Source organism: Pleurodeles waltl, chromosome 2_2 (assembly GCF_031143425.1).
Source record: "Pleurodeles waltl isolate 20211129_DDA chromosome 2_2, aPleWal1.hap1.20221129, whole genome shotgun sequence".
NCBI classification, from domain to species: domain Eukaryota; kingdom Metazoa; phylum Chordata; class Amphibia; order Caudata; family Salamandridae; genus Pleurodeles; species Pleurodeles waltl.
In genome coordinates, this window is record NC_090439.1 from 821655731 (window position 1) to 821679442 (window position 23712).

Consider the following 23712-nt stretch of genomic DNA (forward strand, 5'->3'; position numbering starts at 1 on the left):
CGTTGGGCCATGAAGGACCGCCAGCACAAGCCCCGTTGGGCCATGAAGGACCGCCAGCACAAGCCCCGCTGGGCCATGAAGGACCACCAGCAAAAGCCCCGTTGGACCATGAAGGACCGCCAGCACAAGCCCCGTTGGGCCATGAAGGACCGCAAGCACATGCTCCGCTGAACAGGGCACCGCCAACTCAAGCATCGCTGAACAGGGCACCGCCAACTCAAGCACCGCTGAACAGGGCACCGCCAAATCAAGCACCGCTGAACAGGCCACCGCCAACTCAAGCACCGCTGAACAGGGCACTGCCAACTCAAGCACCGCTGAACAGGGCACCGCCAACTCAAGCACCGCTGAACAGGGCACCGCCAAATCAAGCACCGCTGAACAGGGCACCGCCAACTCAAGCACCGCTGAACAGGGCACCACCAAACCAAGCACCGCTGAACAGGGCACCGCCAACTCAAGCACTGCTGAACAGGGCACCGCCAAATCAAGCACCGCTGAACAGGGCACCGCCAAATCAAGCACCGCTAGCCCATGAGCGGCAGGGGCACTGGCGCAACTGGGACCGCCACCCACTCTAGAGACTTGAGAGACTGTGGCTTTGCACTCCCCAGGATTGAACAGTGGGCAAACCACCCACTGTAGAGACTTGAGAGACTGTGGCTTTGCACTCCCCAGGATGGAACAGTGGGCAAACCACCCACTGTAGAGACTTGAGAGACTGTGGCTTTGCACTCCCCAGGATTGAACAGTGGGCATTGAGCCCCCTCGTGGATCTGGCATCGTGCACTCATCCGGCTGAGGTGCCTCCCCTTCCCCCTGAGGTGCCTGCTGTATTTCCATCTGATGCCCCTGCAGTGTTCTCTCTGTTTTGATCTGGTATCGAGTGTGGGCCTCGCCCATGCATTTTGGGACCAGTGGTCCACCGACTATAAATGGTGCAATACCTGGACTTGTATTATTGGTGTATATATTTGTTTATAGTGTATATATATTTTATAATACTGTATTTTAATAGATTACAATGGTTACAATCATTTCCTTTGGTCTTTGCATTCTTCCAGGGGGCTTGGGAGGTGTAACTATGATGTATAGATATGCATTAGTGTGTGTGTTGTAGTGGGTGAGGGTGGGGGGGTTGGTCCCTGTTTTTTTCCTCCCCCCTCCCCTATGTCGTAGGTGCAGTACTCACCGTGCTCTTCGCCACCGGCGTTCGTGCTCCTGGTACAGGAGCAGGAAGACTATCGCTGGTAGGATTTGGAGTTCCGGGTCCATGATGTCCTCATTCCTCGTGGAGTGTGTAGAGGTGAGCGTTTTCCCTTCGAAATTCCTGTTTCCGCCGTGTTTTTTTCCGCGGTGAATCCGCCCCGGAAAGGTGGCAGATTGGCCTGTCATGATACTGTGGGCGGTACATTGTCTTCCGCCTGTCTGTTGGCGGTGACCGCCGCACTGTTTGTTTGTACCGCTGTGGCGGTCGGAGTGTTAAAGTGGCTGTCTTTGTTGGCGGTTTCCGCCACGGTTGTAATTCCAATTTTTTTACCGCCGGCCTGTTGGCGGTCTTACCGCCGCTTTAACACCGCCCGCCAGGTTTGTAATGACCACCAAAGTCTGCTCCCAAAAGAGGGAGCTTTGAAAATGCTCCAGCCTGCTGGGACCAGTCTTTTGATCTGTTTCCCTGCCCTCATGAGGCTGCATGCAGAGCAAGCCGGCTCGTTGAATGTGGGGAGCCAGCTGAGGCCAATGAGGCCACGGGTTTCCCCTCACCGCCCTAAGAGCACCAGGGCACCCACTTTCAAAAAATACAGGCCACTGGAGTTTTGGCCCCTGGGGCTGCTAGGGCTCAGGGAGGGGGGTACGACCTCCCCCTCCCTATTTAAGTAATCTAAGCAACAGAGGTTGGGCTCACAAGGGCCTTTAAAACCTCGGGGAGGGTGCCCCTGTGTGGTTGGATTTATATATGCTAATTAAATATTACCTTACAATAAAAAGAGGTATAAATTCACTGAAAAAAAGGTTAGGTGAATTTTTCAGTATCAACATTAACAGATTGAACCAAAGGAACACAGTAATTCAGCAGGAATAGTTATCAGATCTAACCATATTTTGCACCCTGCCATGCACTGCTTATGACCTCACATATTACATACCCCCTGGCATGTTCTATGACATTATTTATGACATCACTGAAAACATCTCAAATCACTGTTCCTCTGTGTACCCTCTGGCATGTGGTGTGGCTATTCGCATTGTAGAGTGTTGCGCTTGACAGGGGCTAGGGCATTAGTGCATGCAGTGATCCAGCTTTTAAGGTTCTTTGTGGCTTTCAGCAAGTTGTAGGTGTTCTTGGAACACTACGTGGAGAGGGCAGATGTCCATTGATTTTCATTGATGCTTTTCTAGCTGCAGTGGGTGGTTCTGGTGGTGCTAGGTCTAGGTGGCGGGGGATTGGTATGCTGAAGCTCAAGAGGTGTGGTCTGTGCAGGTCATAGTTTCTGAATTGTCAACTATGATATTGCTGATTGATGAGAAAATTGGGTTTTATAGGTGTCTGGCGGTGTGAGTGGGTTTGCTATTATGTAGTTTGAGGCCAAGATCTGAGAGGTTTTCTAGAATAGTTGTAACGACTGGTTTAGTGTGGTCTTCTAGGGGAAGTAAGGGTCTATGAGGAGGATGAAGGTACTGCAGGATTCTAGGGGTCTATATACAATGGTTGCTCCCAAGGAGATATTGGCTGTGATAGCTATCTTGAACGTGAGGTGTTCCATGTAGCTGGTTGGGGATCAAGGTAGGTGATGCAGTAGATGGTATCTTTGAATATGATAGAGACTCCCCCTCTGGACTTGTGCTGACGGTCATGCTTGCTATCTTGTAGCTGGAAGGGATGGCTGTAGCACTGTCTGGTACAGAGATAAGATTTAGCCATGTTTCTGTAAGGAAGAGCAGGTCCGGAATGTCGTCATGTGATAGGTCTCATATCTCTGAGGTGTGTTTGGTGAGCGAGCAGGTGCTGAGGAGCAAGAATGCAAGTATGACATGTTGATGCACAGAGTTAAGGGTGGTGAGGGGTTTTAACCATTCATTTAGGGGTGTTGGAGGGTTTTTAGGGTTCATGGATGGGAAGGGCTTAGGGCTGGTAAAGGCTTTTACAGTTGAGTGATGTGTAGATTTTAGGGGTGTGAAATGTTTTTAGGGTTCAGGAATGGGGGACACTTAGGGGTGGTGAGGAGTTTTAGGGGTCAGGGATGGATGGGTGGTATGGGCAGAAGGAGTTTTAGGGTTCAGGGAGGTATGAAAGGTATGGTGGTTAGGGATTTGAAGGATGTAGGCATGGGTGGGGTGTAGATGCAGAAAGAGGATTTAGGGTTCAGAGTGGGTGGACTTTAGGGGTGTTAAGGAGTATTTAGTAGTCAAGAGTGGATGGATATTATAGCAAAAAAGAGATTTAGGAATCAGGTATGGGTGAGGTTCAAGGTGGTGAGGGGCTTAAAGGGTTCAGGGCTAGGTGTGGCGAGGAGTATTTACAGGTCAGAGATGGGTAGAACTTAGTTGTAGTGAGAAGTAATTTGTTGATAATATAAAAGACAGACATCCAAAATAATGTCCCTGGAAGTAAAACACTGAAATGAATACTTCAGACAAAATGTTTTCTGAAAGTAAGCCCAGCACCCATTGCATTTACTCCTAAACAGTAAGCATGCAAAAACCAATTTAAAAAAATGCATCCTATGTGTTGGTTTCTATGAGATGGTAAATGCCACTCACCCTGCAAATTTCCATTAAATAGTTTAGGTGAAATGGTTTCTATGAAATTGCATACAACTGTCCTCCATGGACAATTTTCTTTCTTCCTGTGTGACTGTCATGAGAAGTTCATGCCTGTCTCTTCTCCTCCTAATTTTTCTGTTGTTTTCTGAACCCTCCCACCCTGTGTTTTCCCTTGTTTCTCTCTTTCACTTCATCCTGATGCTGGCTATTCCTTCATGTGTTCTGACTGCTCCCATGGCCCACATACCTCTGCTTCTATCTGCTCTCTCCCTTCTCTCAATGCCACTTGACATTGTGTGTTTCCCTGCCTAATCTGCATCCCCATGGTCAGTGTTTTCTTTTATCCTCCTTGTTCTCCTCCTTCTCCTCTACCCAATCTCCCCTTCCTGTCCATGCCTACTTGATTACTTGTGCCACTTCTTTCTCCCTATACCTCCCTCTTCTCCTTGCCACCGGCTTTTGTCTGATCTCTCATTGTCCATGTTGCCTATTTATCTTCCCTATTCTTGGTCTCCCCTTACTGCACACCCCACTGTGGCCCCTTTCCCCATTGAATTGTTCCCTTCTCTGAAATCCCCTTGCTGGTACCTCATTTGCCCACTGCATGGTCTATCATTTCTCTTGGAGAAATACTCCGTTCCAAAGAAAGCAATTGTCTTGATATATATGTTTAAGACATGGGTATGTATTTACTATGTTTACTCCAGAGAATAACATGGAAATCCATCAAATCCACCACCTGTCAACCAATGTTGGAGCACAATATTGCATACCTGCAGATTAGAATTACAAATACCTCTCCTGAAACTCTGAAAGCACAAAATAATCAACTCATGAACAATACTCGCATATGTTCCATCAAGAACATCCACCACAGAAGATTGTCCCAGAGTTTCACTACATAAGTGGCAAGACACATATTACGGATCTTTGCTGCATATTAATTACACCAGAACATTTATTTCCTTCACATTGTGATCATCTGCTATCTTGTCCCCAACATAGACTTGCAAATCACATCAGCCAAAATTGTTCCCACTTAATACCACTTCCCACTGTTTTCTGGTCTGGCTCCTGTAGAGGCCTTGGTGATTTATTCTGTCAGTGTATTATGTTACTAAGCCTCATGTTAATAACATTTGTAAAATAAAAAACAAAGCCGTGAGTGGTTCTGTGTCACCTCATGGTGAGCAATTTCAAGCACTGTGGTGCCATTGACCTGTTTCTGGGAGTGTCTAAAAGAGCTCCATTCATGGCTGTCATTGAAAAGAGTGGTTTATGTTTGTGTAGCAAACTCATTATTTTAGCCATTTAAAAGAGTTGAGTAAAAAGTATTAGAAACAGGCTTGAACCCTGACTTTGATTGCATGTGATTTATAAATATATTTGTTGTACAAAAATAACCAGCTATTAGCTGTCTGTTCTGGCCAGCCAGACTGAGAGGGATGTTAGTACAAGTTTAGATGTTAGTACTAGTTAATAGTTGGATGTCAGTATAGGTTTAGTACATTTAGAATCTTCAATTGGATTACAATTAGGAACTTGGTATGTGGTGGAATATATGTACCTACTGCACGTCTGAACAAGGGTCCATATCCATCTTCAATTTAAAAAAATGTACAACAGAACTCATCAGTGAGCTCTAGACTAGATGTGTCCAATCAGGACTAAGGCGGTCATTCTGACCGCGGCGGGCGGCGGTCGCCGCCCGCCATGCGGTCACCGCCAAATGGCCGCTCCGCGGTCAGGAGACCGCGAATGCCATTCTGGCTTTCCCGCTGGGCCGGCGGGGGACCGCCAAAAGGGCGCCCGCCGGCCCAGCGGGAAAGGCCCTGCAACGAGGAAGCCGGCTCCGAATGAAGCCGGCGGAGTTGCAGAGGTGCGACGGGTGCAGTTGCACCCGTCGCAATTTTCACTGTCTGCAAAGCAGACAGTGAAAATCTTCATGCGGCCCTGTTAGGGGGCCCCTGCACTGCCCATGCCAGTGGCATGGGCAGTGCAGGGGCCCCCAGGGGCCCCACGACACCCGTTCCAGCCATCCTGTTCCTGGTGGTAAGAACCGCCAGAAACAGGGTGGCGGGAAGGGGGTCGGAATCCCCATGGCGCCGCTGCAAGCAGCGCCGCCATGGAGGATTCCCTGGGCCAGGGGAAAACCGGCGGGAAACCGCCGGTTCCCCTTTTCTGACCGCGGCTTTACCGCCGTGGTCAGAATGGCCCTGGAAGCACCGCCAGCCTGTTGGCGGTGGTTCCGTGGTCCCCGGTCCTGGCGGTCATGGACCGCCAGGGTCGGAATGACCCCCCTAAGTGCTTGGTGACATATGACAAGCTCCACTGGAATTACATCTGCCACTGCTCTGCAGTCTCTTATAAAATGGAGGTGCAGCAAGTACTTGTGCAGGGTCAATAAAAACAGAGATTAACAACAGTGTTGAAATCTGTTTCTGAGATTTTTCTTGCTGAGGTTTTTGGGTGGCTGAGGGGCCTTGTCTAAGTATTTGATATTAACACTGTTATGTTATCTATTTTTCTATGGACACATGCTAGAAGATTATTTTGTGGGTTCACACTGACTTCAGTGTGCCTGAATGTGAAATGTCTCTGACCATCAGTAGGGCACAGCTATCAGTGATTAGGCAAGCCCCTTTTGGCCTAGAAAGAAAGTGAACAGAGTGATTGCTTCCACACTAGAACATGCAGTCTTTCATTTTGTCCCTTAGGTTCATTGCAACTTGTCTGTGTGACAGCCCACCAACTTATACTAATCTAGTGTAGTGAACAACCCATACATTTAGGGCATATCCACCAATATCCTTTCCTCTAAGACTCACTGGTACAGTGATCAATGGTATACCTGGCTGATGAGCCCTAACTAGGGTGAAACCAGTCCTGGGTTGCTTGTGCTTGGGTTCAAGGATGACCTTACCTGGCAATTCAGGCTGTACTTTTCCCACTGGCACATGGCCAAGACTGGTTTGTGTATGGCTGAGTCTAAACTAGGTGTAACAGAGTGCAAAATAACTATAGGTTGGGATGTGCCCAAGTAATTACTAGTAGATTAGAATATTTGAAGCATTCCATCAATTGTTCTTTTCTGTACTTTAATGTGTCACCCTAAATGGGATGGGTATGCCCAGATGTGAGTCCCATGCACAGTGTGTCACTGGAACCAAACTATACCTGGCTGATGAGCCCTAACTAGAATGAAACCTGTCCTGGGTTGCCAGTATTTTGGTTCAAGGAGGACCTTATCTGGTGGTTTATCATGAAGTGCTCCCATTGGAATGGGGTCAAAACTGATTTGTATATGGCTGAATCCAAATTGAGATGGCATGGTATGCAAATTATGTAATTACCTGAGTTTGAAACTAAGTCAAGCAGTCCACCCATTACTTTTTTGCACTGTTTGTTGTGTACTTCAGTGACATTTAGTGTCCTCAGTATGAGTACTCAGATATGATGGTCAGGGAAGCATGAACTCACCCATTTGCAGGCTATTGACCCATTATGATTCTAGGGAATTTTGTCTTGCACCCTGGAGGGGATGCTACCATCTCTTTCTTCATATGCTGTTGAGAGCATTGTGTGGCCTGTTTTCACACAATGGACTTATAGCCCCCCCACTGGGACCCTAGCAGACAAGGCTGGGCTGAAAGGGGAACTTGTGCACTTCAAAACCACTCTTCGAAGTCTCCTTCACTTCAAAGGCATTTTTGGGTGTATAAACTGGGTCTCTGACCCCACCAACTCAGACACTTCTGGACCTACACCTGCATCCTGTCAGGAAGAACTACCTGGCTGCCCAAAGGACTCCTCTGGACTGCTTTGCTGAGAAGGACTGCTGCCCTTCTGTTGCCCTGCTGCCCTGCTGGTCTCTGACTTTGCAGAGAAGGACTCTGCCTTCCTCAAAAGTGCTCTCCAAGGGCTTGGATTGAGCTTTCCTCCTGTTTTCTGAAGTCTCGGGACGAAAAGACTTAGGGCCTGATTATGACATTGGCAGATGGGATAATCTATCACAAATGTGACGGATGTCTCACCCTCCATTTTACAAGTTCCATAGGATGTAATAGAAATTGTAATCTGGCGGATGGGATATCCATCACATTTATGACGGAGTATTCCATTGGCCAAGGTCATAATCTCTTCAGGAAATTCCTTGTGTGTCAAAAATCGATGCACCACCTGCTGAAATTGACACGAAGCCTGCATTGTGACTGAGAAATCACCGCACAGCCTACCAGAACAACACAGCCCCATCTTGCTGCTTGGAAATCTGACGCAGCGCCTGCCTTGTGACAGAAAATCAAAAGCATCACCTGTTGATCGAGGCAGGACCCGTGACTTCTTCCAGCACATCAAGGATTTTCCCCACATCATTCCAGGACATCAAAATATTCCTGCATGCAGAAAGGAACTAAAACTGCCCACTGAACAATGACGCAAGCCCCTTGCAGCGTAGAAAGAAATGACGCATCGTCTGTGCCGTGTCAGAAAATATGACGCATACCTTATTTTTCCATGCATCTCCCCCTCTGAGGTCTCCGTGCTTGATTATTTTTTACGCATACCAGGTACTGTTTGTAACAAAGAGACAACTGTTTATTTCTAAGGATTGAGACTCTTTTAAACATTTTAAAAGTTATATTTCAACTTGTGCTTATTGGATCTTTGTCGTTTTGACCTTAGTTTATTCAGATAAATTATATATTTTTCTCAACCAGTGTGGTGTACTTTTGTGGTATTCTCACTGTGTTACTGTATTATGTATTGCACAAATACTTTACACATTACCTTCTAAGTTAAGTCTGACTGCTCAGTGCCAAGCTACCAGAGGATGGGCACAGGATAACTTGAATTGTGTGGGACTTACCCTGACTAGAATTGTGGTCCCTACTTGGACAAGGGTGTATACCTCTGCCAACTAGAGACCCCATTCTAACATAATCCAAAAGTAAGTCTGACTGTTTGATAAAAGTCTAGATAACATTTTTTCACCAATTTTAAGTTGTGTGGTACTTTGCATGTTGGGTGCAAGTAATGGTGGGACTTCAACTGTGCAAAGTCTACCTTATATCTCTGTGAAACAAAGAGCTATTGATTATTATTGCAACCTTTCCCAGAGCAAGTCTTCAGTTTTAAATCTATAGGCCTAATCTGAAGTCAAAATCATGGGTGTGTGAATTTGAAACTTTTCTAGTATAACAAGGCAAAGTCATGAATCATTGATCAACACCAAGATAAATGAAGATTCACAACTACAAATCTTCACACCTTTGACCCATTCTCTGTAGAATGGGGGACATCCAACCACGGAGGAATTGTTTTCTTCAGAGTCTTTCATAACAGCCAGACATGAATGCGAGAGCTGAAATACAAATGAGGTGCTGCTAAGCGAGACCCTTATTTCTACTTCCTGCTGAAGCAAATCCCACCCTGAGCCTACAAGCAGCAGGGAAAGTTATAATCAGAAATCAAGATAGAAAGCAGCTGTTGCTGAGCATCCTGAAGAGCAGCATATTTCAGGGGGGGTAGCTTAGTCAGTGAGATTCATGGAGTGTGAATCTCAAGACTGCCAGCAAAGAATGCAATGGATCGCTGGGTGAATCGATGAAATGACTGAGGTTTGGGATGAACTGTTCCTGAGGAGATCATTGTCACTATAGATTTGCATCAGGTAGAGTTTCACAGGCAGGCACTCCACTGCAGTTGTGACAGAGTCCCCTGTCAGCGAACCCAGTTTTAAGTCTGATGAATTGCAATTTCATTCTGAAGGAGTAATATTTGGTCTGTTAAATCTCAACAGAATAGGGGCCATCCGAATTAAGGCATCAGAGGCTCTTCCCCATTTAGAGTGGGTGGTCAAATGGGATTTTTTTACTGTCCATCACCACGACGTAGATCCTTTTTTGTTTTTGAAAAATGAAATTTTTTGGAAAAGTTTGATGGCTGTCTGTCATGTTTGAAGGAGCCACCAAACTTTCCTACATTGAATGAAACCCCCATGATGGCTATTCCTGTCAATCTATAGAGATGCCCGCAGGGGCGGCGGTCATCTTTACCTTTAGTGGGTAAGTAAATGGCTAGTGGCTGACATAAAGTCCTCTGCCATCATGTCTGCCTTAGCTTGGTCTGTCAAACTCTAAATCAGACCTTCTATCTACTGTGGCGCAGTTGGTGAAAAATGATGATTTGAAATGCTACCAGTGTAAATGCCCATCTTTGGACAATTTGAAAGCATTTGCCCAATCACTTTCTGTGTGTTTGACTGCCACTATAATGCCTCTAAATCTGAGACAAGCATAGTACTACCAATCATTGTGAACTCCAAAAAGTAGTACATTTGCATCCATTGACGAAGCACCTCGATGGGTGAAAATTCGCTAGTTTTTGTTTGATAAACCAATCACTATATATATTTGATTTCCTGATCCAAAATATGAACACTTTAAACCTCCGAGTGAAATCAGGACAATGAGAAAAATCAACACAGACATAACAGACAGAACTCAGGACCTCACGACCCAACTACCAAACCAAGACAGCATACATTTAGTGGGTATCACACCCCAAACACCCCCTCTGCAGCTACACCCATAGTTTTTTCACTGTGACGCAGAAACATATTTTGCTTTTTTTCATTTAAAAAAAAACTTAGCACTTTCAAAGACTGGTAAAGTGGTTTTTAAATTATCTAGAGCTCTGAAGCTCAATGGTTTGATTCTTCGTGAACTCTTTTATTAAGAAACATCTCAGACAGAAAAAACACTGCTGAACATAAATCCATTATTCCCTATGACCTTTACATAGCCCTATATGATTTTTACTGCATAGGAAAATCACGGTACGGTTGTAAACACGTTAAATATTAATACGACCAAAATCAAGGGAAATGCATAACACCGTACTCGTATTGAGCACATACATTTATTACTCGCGTATTGGAATGTAGGAACACTTAAAAATCCAAGCCTAGCAATAAAAACCAATAAAACATCAGGAATGCTTGCCATTTTGGGCATTACCCTACAAAAAAAGGTCTCATCGAGTGATTTTTAGAGGAACTTAATTTATTTTTAATGTTTGTAATTGTCTTTCTCCTTATAAAGGTTTCCCTTCTTTTGCTCTGAAACGCGTTGACAATTTAAACCTTTGCTTTGTAGGCGATTTATGAAGAGGAAACAGCTGACACAGTGATTGAACTTCTAATTTCCACAGAACAATGCATATCTTTCAGGATAACAGAGAGCCATTTTCAATTGGGTATTTTATGGCCATTAACTTTAAAGTGTCTATTTAAGTTAAACAGTGGAATTATCTTCCTTTCCTTTGAGCTTTTAAAAGGCACAGTGAATTAAATGACAGTATGGGGAAAGAATGACTACAGCCAGCCTGGAGTGCTACCTTTGTCTGAAGTACATCACGTTTTCCTTCAGTCTAGACTTGATTATATGAAGCAAATCTCATTTCCGTCTTTTCCTTCGTGTATTTTTCCATTCAGTAAACTCCATTCTGTCCAATAATTATGGGCGTGTATCGTACATATATTTTCAAAAGTGGATGAACAGCAAATGGTGCAGATTAGAAGATGTGTTTATCTTTCATTATTATGGGTCGTGCTTTTGCAAATTAGGCGTACACCTCGCAAGTCATAAATTTGGCTGAACCCAATTTTAACCCACCTACTTGTTTGTGAATCTGTGATTAGGCAGGTGGTGTGTGTTAAGGGACTTTTAAGACATTGGGTTATTAGTTAAGAGGGATGAGAACCCTATTCAAGTTATCACCATAGTCTTTGTTTGGCAAAAACCTATACTTAACCCTCTGGCAGCTTGGCACAAAGCAAGCAAGCCTAACTTAGAGGCAATGGTTAAAGTAGTAATGCAGCACAACAGTAATAAAGTGAAAACAACACAAAAAGGCCTAAACCAAGTTAGAAAAATAAAGGATATTTTAATAAATAAAATGACACCAAAGCAACAAAAACCCTATCAATAGAATTAGAGTCATGAGTATTAAAGGTTTTAGGTAAAAACAGCATCAAAATCTGTGATGCCAAGTGTGGGTATCTGTTCACCCTGGACTGGGACAAAGTCAAAATTTCAAGCTGACTACAATGGAGCACCTGTCGTGGACAGGACCAGGTGTAGCCTGCTGGTAGTGGTACCTTTTGTCCTTGTTGCAGGGGTTTGAACCACTAATCACTAGCTGCATGGTGCTGCAATTCAAGACAATCTGTCACTGCCTCAGATCTAGTGAGACCGTTGACCAGGGGCTGCACACTGCTGTAATGCGAGGCCCTGTTTGCCTTGTGCTGTTCTACGTCAGATCATGTAAAACAGCTGATCTGAAGCTGTGAGGCATCACAATGCGAGGCTCTGTGTCATTCGTGGGCTGAACTTCATCTGGTCTGGTGACACCTTCTGTTGACAAGGGAGTGGTGCCCTCTAAATCCAGCCTGCTGCCTACTCTCTTTTCTCAACCCAAAAACAAAGATAAAGAATCCCATGCCACCTGACTCAAGGTTCAATTGACCAGTGTGCTGCTGGAATGTCTTCAACAACCGTTCATAATAATCAAGCACTGACTCTTTCACCTCTTCCTAAATCCTATTTAGCCTGATGTAATGCAATTTTTTTGGATAAACTCTGCCTTTCAAGAAAGTAATCACCTCATTTTATTCATCTATCACAATTGGAGATGTACATTAGTGCGGACATCTCTTGGTGGCTCTGAGTTTGGCCAATGTACAGTAATTTGCATTCAGGCCATAAATCACTTGGAACAAAAATATCAAAGAATGTATTCCAATCAGTCTGTGCACTTTTTAAATTTTAACAAATCTTTCAACTCGCATGTGCTACTGAATAGGGTTCTCTCTCAATTTTGGGAAATTGTTTGTAAATTTTGCAAGATCTCCCCTACTCCATGGCACATGAACATACCCTCCACCTTCATCTGGGGGACCTGAAGGTGGATTTCCTTTTACTTCAGCCGCCTCTGATTGTTTCTTTTTCTTTTCATCTTTCTTTGCCATTAGCTCTCCAATTTCTCAAAATCACTCCATTTATGAATGCATTTTACTAATTTAGTAATATGTAATTGCATTCCTCATCTACTTGTGCTTTTTGCAATGGGACACTTTTCAAAAGACTAAGGGGCAGATTTAAAATCCGCAAGCGCCACCCTAGCGCCACCATAGCATAATTTTTTTACACTAAGGTGGCGCAAAAGTGGCATTTTCCTAATGGCATATTTACAAAGCTGTGCAATGCATGCATTGCACCACTTTGTAAACCCTTGCGCCACATTATGCCTGCACCAGGCAAAATGTATGCAAGGGGGGCATTCCTCCATTACAGGGGCCAGAAAAATGGTACAAGGAAATCTAAGAGATTTCCTTTTGTCATGTTTTTAAGACACTATTAATGCCTGCTCAGAGCAGGGATTAAAAGGGGACTTCCATTATTCATAATGGACAATATTTATAGTGGGCAAAAGTATAGGATTTATAGTACGTGCATCTCCACTTTTCTTAAATCTGCCCCAAAGTTCATATTTCTGGGCAACTCAGTCAATTTATCATATGTAGCTGCTGCATGCCTAGTAATGTCTTTGCTCAAAAAAAGTAATTATTTTTCTTGGCATTGATTCGCAAGGTCAATATCTAAACATTCTCTAATTGTTTCCTCTTGTTCTATTTTTAATATTGGGGCATTTAATGGTCTTTCTTTCTCTGTGTTCTAACTGGTATCTTGATTTTCTGTGTTCTCTGTCTTTGCAATGTTCTTCACAGATTCCTCAAACCACGGAGGAAAAATCTGATCTTCAACTAAATTTGTCTTGCCTTGTGTTGTTGCCATATGCCTATGGGAAGGTCAACACTAACTTCTTTTACTTAAATCTTTCCAAACATACCAGCTTGTCAGAAATTAAACATTTTACATTCATAACTTATGTCAGATTTGTAGAAAATGCTGCTTCAGTTATTGAAGCCTAAAACGTTAAAACGTGGCAGCCTATTTAATCTCCTTGAATTTAAAAGCATTATTTTTCATCTAAGGCTTACATTACATGTTAATTCTGCACATTATTGCATTCATTTTCAACATTATAAAAATGCTCTATCAGGCATTATCCTGATAGTTTGTGTAATGACTTTCTTTATTCTTTCTTGTGCCATCCAGCCCTGGTTTGTTGTGAGATTGGCAGTGACAAAGGTGTTTTTCTGACTCCTCAGTAATTCTCTGAACCTTTACGTGTGTTATATTACAATTTCAATGGCACTGTTTGCCAGCACTTTTGTTCAAGCGCACACTGCCCAATTCTGTGATACGGTCAAAAAGAGAGTAAACCATACTTTCCAAGGATTTATGTTTATTGATAACTTGTTGATTTAGAAGTTGGTGGAGGGAACACTCCATCACAAATGTGATGGATATACCATCCACGCTATTACAATCCAGATAGGATTGAATGAAATTGTAATATGGCGGACGGGAGATCCATCACATTTGTGATGGAGTATTACCCTCTGTCAACATCCATATCAGGCCCTACGTCTGGAGCTGTTGGTAGGCAGTTTTCCCCTTGAACAATTATGACATCAGACTGTTCTAGTAAAAGCTCAGTTTCTTTTGTGCTGCCCCCTGGAACAAGCCAAAGGCTCTGATTTATTTTATGTTTCTGGCACTTTGTACCTCTGCAGCCTTTCTTCTTTTGAGGGGAGTGAGCAAACTGTTGTGCAAGGCGAGGTCCTGGTGAAAATAGACATGCATAAATGGGCCGTCGCCATATACAGATTGTTCACCAATGTTATCAGAGGGGTGTGCACTACATCTTCACTGTTGGACTAATGAGGATTAGTAATGACACTCTGTGGAAGCAATCATGTTTACCACCTGACTCACCCCTCTTTGAGTAGAGTTCAGTCTCCCTTCTTCTCTTTCTTTGAATCTATTCACCTTATTGCATTTGTTAGATACAACTTTATGGAAGCACTTACTCATAGCTATTTAAAGTTTGTGAACATTGGTATTTCCCACTTGCCCTTGTTACTTATAGTTCAGTCTACAGTGCAACTGGGTTGAATAAAAAATTATGGGGGGTAGCCCAGCTCAGCCTCAGTAAGACATTGTCAGATGAACCCAAGCTCCACACACAGCTCCTCAGGGGCAGTGTTTTTGTTTCCCGGGCAGCGGACATGAGAATGGCTCTAACTAGCACTGACTCCCTACCTTTCTCATGAGGATAGCTCTATGAGCAGGATGGTGTGAAGTGGAGTATCCCAAGCATTACCCACAGCGCCTAAATAGCAGTGTTTTTGTGTCCCATGCTGCAGGTGCAAGAATGGCTCTGATCGAAAGACGCCTCTTCTCTTTTCTGAGAGTAGCACTGGGAGCTGGATTTTGGGAACTGGAGTCCACCAACCCCACACACAGCACCTCAGCTTTTTTAGTCATGCTTCAGTCAAACAAATTTCATACCAGTGCAATGAGCAAAGATTTGGCTGGGGGCTATGTGCCCCCCCAAACAACAGGATCTTCCCTTGCACAGTTCCCTAATGTTGCCAAGTTGGGAATCTGAGTGATCAGTAACTTTCATAGTCAGGGGGATGTGCAATTCATACTTCTGCACCATTGAATATCGTCTGTGCCATCTGTCCTTCAAGGTCCTGGTGTCACACAGCTGCCTGCAAGGGCCAGCGCCCCTTTGCGCTTTATGCAGACCAGGTATCAGGGTATCCAGGTCCAGTCGTCCAACAGCCCTGCTCCGGGCCTGAGAATGAGATGTTGATGGCCAGGTCATGTCCCTCTTATCTGCTGAGCAAGGTCCAGGGATATCTCTGTGCTCAGTGTTCTCACAACAGCTATCCCAATACTGTCCGTCTCCTTGGCTCACTGCAGGGCATGGAAGGACGCCAGCTTTCAAGTGCTTCCATGCTGGCACTCTCTTCATGGTAGGAAAGTGTCAGGGGCTTTTGATCTACCTCTTCTATCATGTGTAGAATCTTTTAATCTACCAAGAAGAGGTCTATTCTTTTACACGATAATGAATATGGCTGCCTTTAACATTATTTTTTGATAATATTAGCTCCCATAGTAAACTATGTCAGCGGCTTTTGATCTACCTTTGCTATCGTGTAGAATCTTTTCATCTATCAGGAAGAAGTCTATTCTGTTAAATGAGAATGCATATGGTCGCCTTTAACATTATTTGATAATTCTAACTCTCATAGTAAACTATTAGATATTATTGTTGAAGATGTTTCAAAGTCTCTTTGAAATGTGTATATGTAATACTTAGTTTGCAATGCTTACCTTTAATGCTGACATTTTTCCTTATTTTTGTTCTCTAGTCAGTTAGACATTGATATATCTGTTTCCCTAAATTTCATTCTCTTTTCTTTTCTTACTTTCCTACCTAAGCGTTATGCTTTATTGAAAAAATATTCTACTCATATTTCCTCTACTTTTACATTTTATTATTATTTTATACTTATGAATGCAGATGTACTCACATATATTTGTACATTTCTTATTTTTTCTTTTTCATTACGTTAATATTGTTAACATTACTTGTTACAATTTTCAATATTGCTTACTCAAACTAAAAACAGGAAGAGGTCTGTTCTAGCATAGGGTTGGTGGTTGGCTGAGTGGATGGCTTCTCCACTAGTTCTGGACGGGCCTTGTGTCTGTGATGCAGCAATTGGGGAGTGCAAGGTCACAGTCTCTCACCTGGGTGTCACACCTACAGGATTTGCATGGTCCAGGATGCACTACAGCCCTTGGAGGCAGGACTACACACTGCCCGCCGGCAGTGACGGCTGCTCAGTAGTGGAAGTGGCGGTGCTGGTGTCGGGGATGCCAGTGATGGGGAAAGGCTCCACCCCTTCCCCTGCAGCCTCGGATGGCTTCCCACTGGAGCTGCTGCTGCAGGCAGGGGTGCTGGTGGCAGTGCAGGCAGTGGTGGGGGGAGGCTCCAGCCCTTCCCCTGCAGCCTCTGACGGCTGCCCACTGGGGCTGCTGCTGCTGGCAGTGGTGCTGGTGGCGGTGCAGGCAGTGGTGGGGGGGGGCTCCAGCCCTTCCCCTGCAGCCTCGGATGGCTGCCCACTGGGGCTGCTGCTGCTGGCAGTGATGCTGGTTGCGGTGCTGGTGTTGGGGATGCCAGTGGTGGAGGGAGGCTCCAGCCCTTCCCCTGCAGCCTCGGACGGCCGCCTACTGGGGCTGCTGCTGCTGGCAGTGGTGCCGGTGGCAGTGCTGGTGGTGATGTTGGTGGCGGTGCTGGTGGCGGTGCTGGTGTCGGGGATGCCAGTGGTGGGGGGAGGCTCCAGACCTTCCCCTGCATCCTCAGATGGCTGCACACTGGGGCTGCTGCTGCTGGCAGTGGTGCTGGTGGCGGTGCAGGGAGTGGTGAGGGGAGGCTCCAGCCCTTCCCCTGCAGCCTTGGATGGCTGCCGACTGGGGCGGCTGCTGTTGGCAGTGGTGCTGGTGGCAGTGCTGGTGGCGGTGCTGGTGTCGGGGATGCCAGTGGTGGGGGGAGGCTCCACCCCTTCTCCTGCAGCCTCTGATGGTGGAACCGCCATGGTTGGTGATGGGGGCTCAGAATCAGTCCCAGCACCAAGCCTCCTGTCCTTCCTGCTTGCAGGTGCAGGCCCCGTGCCCTTCCCCTTGGCAGCTGGTGGTGCCTCCTTGCCCTTCCCCTTGGCAGCTGGGGCAGGCACACTGTCAGGGCTGATGGCTGGTTTCCTGGAGCCTCTCCCACCTGCAGTAGCTGCCAAAACTACTGTGGCCGTGGACTGGGTGTCTGAGGTGCTCGCCTGGGTTCTGACCACCCTGGCCCGACTTAAAGGACGGGGGGGAGGAGTAGGGAAGAGGTCGACGACGGAGAGAAACAGCTTCTTAGGGACACTGGGGTGGGAAGAGGGTGAATGTTTGGGAGTGGAGGAAGAGGGAGTGGTTGTTGGAGGTGTCTGTCTGCTGTGTTTGGGTGCAGGTGCATGGGCTGGATGCTGTTGTGAGGTGGATGGATGTTGGGTGTCTGAGTGCTTGTGTTTGTGTACTTTGGGAGGAGGGGCCACAGACACAGTGGGAGAGGACACAGGGGACATGTGCATGGATGTGGGGGTGGTGACTGCCAGTGAGGGGTGTGTAGTGATAGGCGTGATGGTGATGGGGGTAGTGGAGGAGGATGTAGTGCATGCAGGTGTGAGTGGAGATGCTACTGGGAGGGTGGTGGATGACGAGGAGGAGGGGGACACAGTGGATGCAGTGGATGTTGGTATGTCTGCATCTGGATGGTGTTTGTGTGAGTGCCTGTGGGATGATGTGTGGTGCTTGTGTTTGCCTGGGCCACTCCTGTGTGTTGTCTTGGGTGCATGCTGGTCTGCATGTGTGAGTCAGAAGTCAGGGCACTCATGAATCAAAAATAATTACAGAAGACGTGTTTAGTGTCCATAATGTACTAATCAGGAATTTCGTTGTGAGACCGGAAATCGTGAAAACAGGAACCTTCAATTTATTTTTGAAAGATAGGTTACATCACAGTGATGGAAAAACAATCCTTAAGGTCAACACATCCGTGACCATAGCATCCGAAAGGTAGTCAAGTAGCAAAACGCCAACACGTGTTTCGTCTTATGAGATATAAATCTCAAAGACTTCATCAGGGCTAGAATAAACAAAGATAATGTCTAAGACATGTGATAAAGTAATCTCTGATTCATAACAAACAATGAGTGACAACAACACGTCACTCCCACCGTGTTAACAATTGTTAATACCTGTATGGGGGAAGGTTTAATTCTTCTCTGCTCATATCACATATGTCACGTATTGCAATTTTCCTTTGTGAATCACACAAACATCACGGTGGGAGTGACGTGTTGTTGTCACTCATTGTTTGTTATGAATCAGAGATTACTTTATCACATGTCTTAGACATTATCTTTGTTTATTCTAGCCCTGATGAAGTCTTTGAGATTTATATCTCATAAGACGAAACACGTGTTGGCGTTTTGCTACTTGACTACCTTTCGGATGCTATGGTCACGGATGTGTTGACCTTAAGGATTGTTTTTCCATCACTGTGATGTAACCTATCTTTCAAAAATAAATTGAAGGTTCCTGTTTTCACGATTTCTGGTCTCACAACGAAATTCCTGATTAGTACATTATGGACACTAAACACGTCTTATGTAATTATTTTTGATTCATGAGTGCCCTGACTTCTGACTTATAGGTGTTCAGTCTCTTCAGAAACCTCAGAGGATAAGGGAAGATCCTCTTGCCAGGAGCACCGTGCCCTATCTGCTATGTTTATCTATTACCATGTGGATTCACTGTGAGCGCCCAATTTCTATGTTCTTTCTTCCTGGTTGCTAGTGCCTTGGTTATTCTGGTCTGCATGTGTGCTTGGGATAGGTTGGGGTGGAGGGGAATAGGACTGTGTAGAGGAAGTTGGAGGGGGAGGCTAGAGACAGGGACAATGGCTGCCATCAGGGAGGAGGCTAGAACCTGGATTGATCTCTGTTGGGCCGCCATGCCAGAGTGAATGCCCTCCAGGAATGCATTAGTTTGTTGCAAATGGGCTGCCAGCCCCTGGATGGCATTCACTATGGTTGACTGCCCAACAGAGATGGTTCGCAGGAGGTCAATAGCCTCCTCACTCAGGGCAGCAGGGCTAACTGGGACAGGGCCTAAGGTGCCTGGGGTTAAGGAGATGCCCACCCTCCTCGGTGAGCGGGCACGGGAAACTTGCTGAGGGGCTGCTGGGAGGGCGGTGCTGGTTCGGGGGGTGGCGGCTGTACTTGTAGTTGGGGTGGGAACAGAAGTATCTGCCAACAGCAGGGAGCTTCCATCGGAGGAGGTATCACTGTCCGAACTGTCCCCTCCTGTCTCCGCCGTGGTGCTCCCCTCGCCCTCCGTCCCACTGGTGCGCTCACTGTTGGTGTATTCGGCCTCCTGGGCCCTGTGGGATGCAGCTCCCTCTGTCGCCGGTGCCTCTGCTCCTCTGTCAGATGGTGCTAATGCACATAAGGAAAGGGTGCCAAAACAAAAAGGGGGGAGACAAAGGATACAAGTGGTCAATGGCAGCAACAACACCACTGTTGGCGTACACGACACACACACACACACACACACAGGGAACAGCCCTACACACTAGACAAAGCACTACCAGTCACAATGCTAGCCACTAGCCCATGGTCAGGAATACCTTACGCTAATAGCATACCTGACACTGCTTGGTAGGAGGTGGTGTTCATCAGTCCCTGCCCAACATGGGACCTACCCTGCAATGTCCGCCCTGGCCTAGGGGCACCCACAGGCCCACATCCCCCACCCAGAGACCACCCCACCACGCGCAAGTAGTATATTGGGAAACTGTACTCACCCCCTTGTGGCTTCTGTGATGCCCTCAAGCGCCCATCTAGCTCCGGATAGGCCACCGCCAGTATGCGGGCCATCGGGGGGGTCAGGGATCGACGGGCACCCCTTCCTTGTTGGGAAGCCATCCCCAGCTTTGCCTCCGCAGTCTTCCGTGCCCAGCGTCTCAGGTCCTCCCACCGTTTCCGACAGTGGGTGCTCCACCTGCCGTAGACACCCAGGGTCCGCACGTCCTTGGCGATGGCACGCCATATACCCTTTTTCTGATGGCCGCTGACCTGCAGAAAAAGAAACATAGAAAAAGGTATCAGTCATACCATCCTGCCTGTTACACTCATAGCCTACCATAGCCCTCACATCCCCTTACGCACAGACATTGCCCACCATACATGCAGCCCGTTGCCCAGAACCCTTCAACCAACACCCCCTACACAAGGCCCTCACACACAGCACTCCATGCATCCATGTCCCTTGCATCATGCTCACAGTGTACTCACCAACTGGTCTGGAGGCCCATACAGCATTCGGTACTGGGGTAGGACCGCATCCACCAGTCTCTCAAACTCCACAGCGGTGAAGGCAGGGGCCCTTTCCCCAGTGACACAGCCATGGTAGGTTCCAGACACAGGTCACAGCAGCACTTGCAGTGTAGGTACTCTCCTGTTGAAGGTCATGTAGCAAGTGAGTGAACAGATAGAAAATGGCAGTCACGTCCACAGCGGTGCATACCGTCAACCCCGGCGTACATCACCATTGGTCACTGTAACCCATAGGGCCCAATGGCAACCAATGAGGAGTTGCACAGTGGTACTCGACTGCCTCCCGCAACGGCGCACAACGTCAGCGGCATTACATCACTTCCACATGCCCATCCACACAGGACAGGTGGACGCCATTTCGGAGGGGGGGCAGGCCATAGCACCTAACTGCGTCACAATACACATAGGCACCATTTGGTCCCATCCAACAACATACTGTTACAGTCACAACATGCAATGCAGTGTAGTGTTTGGAAATGTAGTATACTGACCAGCTGCTCCCTGTTTTGCCCCCTAGATTACAACCGCGGGACAGGGCCACAATCACAGAACTGTGTGCCCAATTGGAACCTGACCTGATATCTGCTATCCGTCGGCCCACTGGTATCCCCCCTGTTGTGCAAGTCCTATCTATGCTCCATTTCTTGGTAACTGGCTCCTTCCAAGTGACAGTTGGCTTGGCAGCAGGAATGTCTCAGCCAATGTTCTCAATAGTGCTGACCAGAGTGTTGTCTGCCCTGATTAAACACATGCGCAGCTACATTGTTTTTCCCAAGGTGGAGTATGTGGCCACAGTGAAAGCTGACTTCTTTGCAATGGGACATATCCCCAACATTATTGGGGCTATTGATGGTATACATATTGCATTTGTCCGTCCCCCCCCCGGAGAAATGAACAGGTCTTCAGAAATCGAAAGAGCTTTCACACGATGAATGTGCAGATAGTGTGCCTGGCAGACCAGTACATCTCCCATGTCAATGCAAAGTATCCTGGCTCTGTGCATGATGCCTATATCCTGAGGAATAGCAGCATCCCATATGTGATGGCTCAACTCCAGAGGCACCGGGTGTGGCTAATAGGTGAGCCCTGGTTCCCACCCTGTTTGGTGTATGGGTATGGTGTGGGCCCTATGGGTTAGTGTGTGGCTAACAGTTGTCCCTCGATATTTGCAGGTGACTCTGGTTACTCCAACCTCTCATGGTTACTGACCCCTGTGAGGAATCCCAGGACAAGGGCAAAGGAACGTCACAATGAGGCACATGGGCAAATAAGGAGAATGATAGAGAGGACATTTGGCCTCCTGAAGGCTAGGTTTCATTGCCTCCATCTAACAGGTGGATCCCTGTACTACACACCCAAGAAGGTGTGCCAGAGAATTGTGGCATGCTGCATGTTGCATAACCTTGCCTTGAGACGCCAGGTGCCTTTTCTGCAGGAGGATGAGGCTGGAGATGGGCGTGTGGCAGTAGTGGACCCTGTGGACAGTGAAGATGAGGAGGCAGAGGATGAGGATGAGGACAACAGAACAGCTATTATATGAGAGTACTTCCAGTGACACACAGGTAAGACACTGTAACCACTTTGCATTGACAGTTTTGTATTTGACATTGTACATGGCAGTCAGATTCTCCCTATTCTATGGCCACTTACTGTACCCTTTGGCATCTCTATTTTCAGATATCTGTACCCCACTCTGGCACCTGGTGTGTTGACCGAAGCCAACTACAGGTCATTCCCATGTATACATTACTGTACAGTTGTACTGCAGTGTTTAAACCTTGATAAACGAATACATAGTTAAATCATTTGACATCCTCCATACTTGTATTTTTTCAAAGGGTGTTTATTTAAGTGCTAATAAGTAGAGGGGTATGAGCAATGGGCTGGGGTGCTTGTGGAGGAAAGTCCAGGACAGAGTCCAGTTTGTTTGCATCACGGGCGCATTGTCCAATGGGAGCATAGGAAGGGAAGCAATGGCAGTTCAAGATGAACATGGTGACAGAGTGGGACACAAGAGTGACAATCAGGAGAGTGTTATTTCCTGGCGGAGGGCTTGGCAATGTTCTCTGGCTTCTGCCTGGATCGCAGGGACCGTTTGTGGGGTGGTTCTCCTTCTGCAGGGGGAGGGGTGCTGGTGGCCTGTTCTTCTTGTGGTAGGGCCTCCTGTCTACTAGCGGCAGCAGAGTTGGAGGGCTGTTCATCGGTGTGGCTAGTGTCAGGGGCCCGGTGGTGTGCCACTGCTTCCCTCATGGTGTTGGCCATGTCTGCCAGCACCCCTGCAATGGTGACTTGGGTGGTGTGGATGTTCTTCAGGTCCTCCCTGATCCCCATGTACTGTCCCACCAGCAGCCGCTGGGTCTCCTGCAACTTGTCCAGTATCTGGCCCATCGTCTCCTGGGAATGGTGGTATGCTCACAGGATGTTGGTGGGTGCCTCATGGAGAGTTGTATCCCTGGGCCTGTCCTCCCCCTATCGCACAGCAGTCCTCCCAGCTTTCCTGTTTTCCTGTGCCTCTGTCCACTGAACCGTGTGGCCACTGACCCCAGGTCCCTGATCGTCCTGTGTTTGTGGGGCTGCCTGGGGTCCATGTAGTGGTGGACACACTGCTGATTGACGTGTCCTGGGGACAGAGGTATCAGCCTGCTGGGTGGGTGCTGTGGTGGTGTTTCCTGAGGGGGGAAGCTCTGTGGTGGTTTAGGACTGTGCCCGGGTAACCAACTGTCGGGAGATCCCTGATGGGCCAGGTTGGTCTTCCAGATCCAGGCGACCAGAGGTGCTGTCATCACTGTGGGCCTCTTCTGTGGGGGGACTGGATGTTGTTGGCACCTCCTCTCTGGTGATGTTGTGTGGGGGACCTGAGGGGATGTAAATGCAGTGTTATTGGTTCTGCTATGAAATCTTGTGCATGGGTGTTTTGCCCTGTATGGTTGTGATTGCCCTGTCAGCTTTGCCTTGTGTGAGTAGTGATTTTGTGTGCTAGGTGATTCTCTGTAATGTGCATGCTTTAGTGATGGGTGCCCATCCAG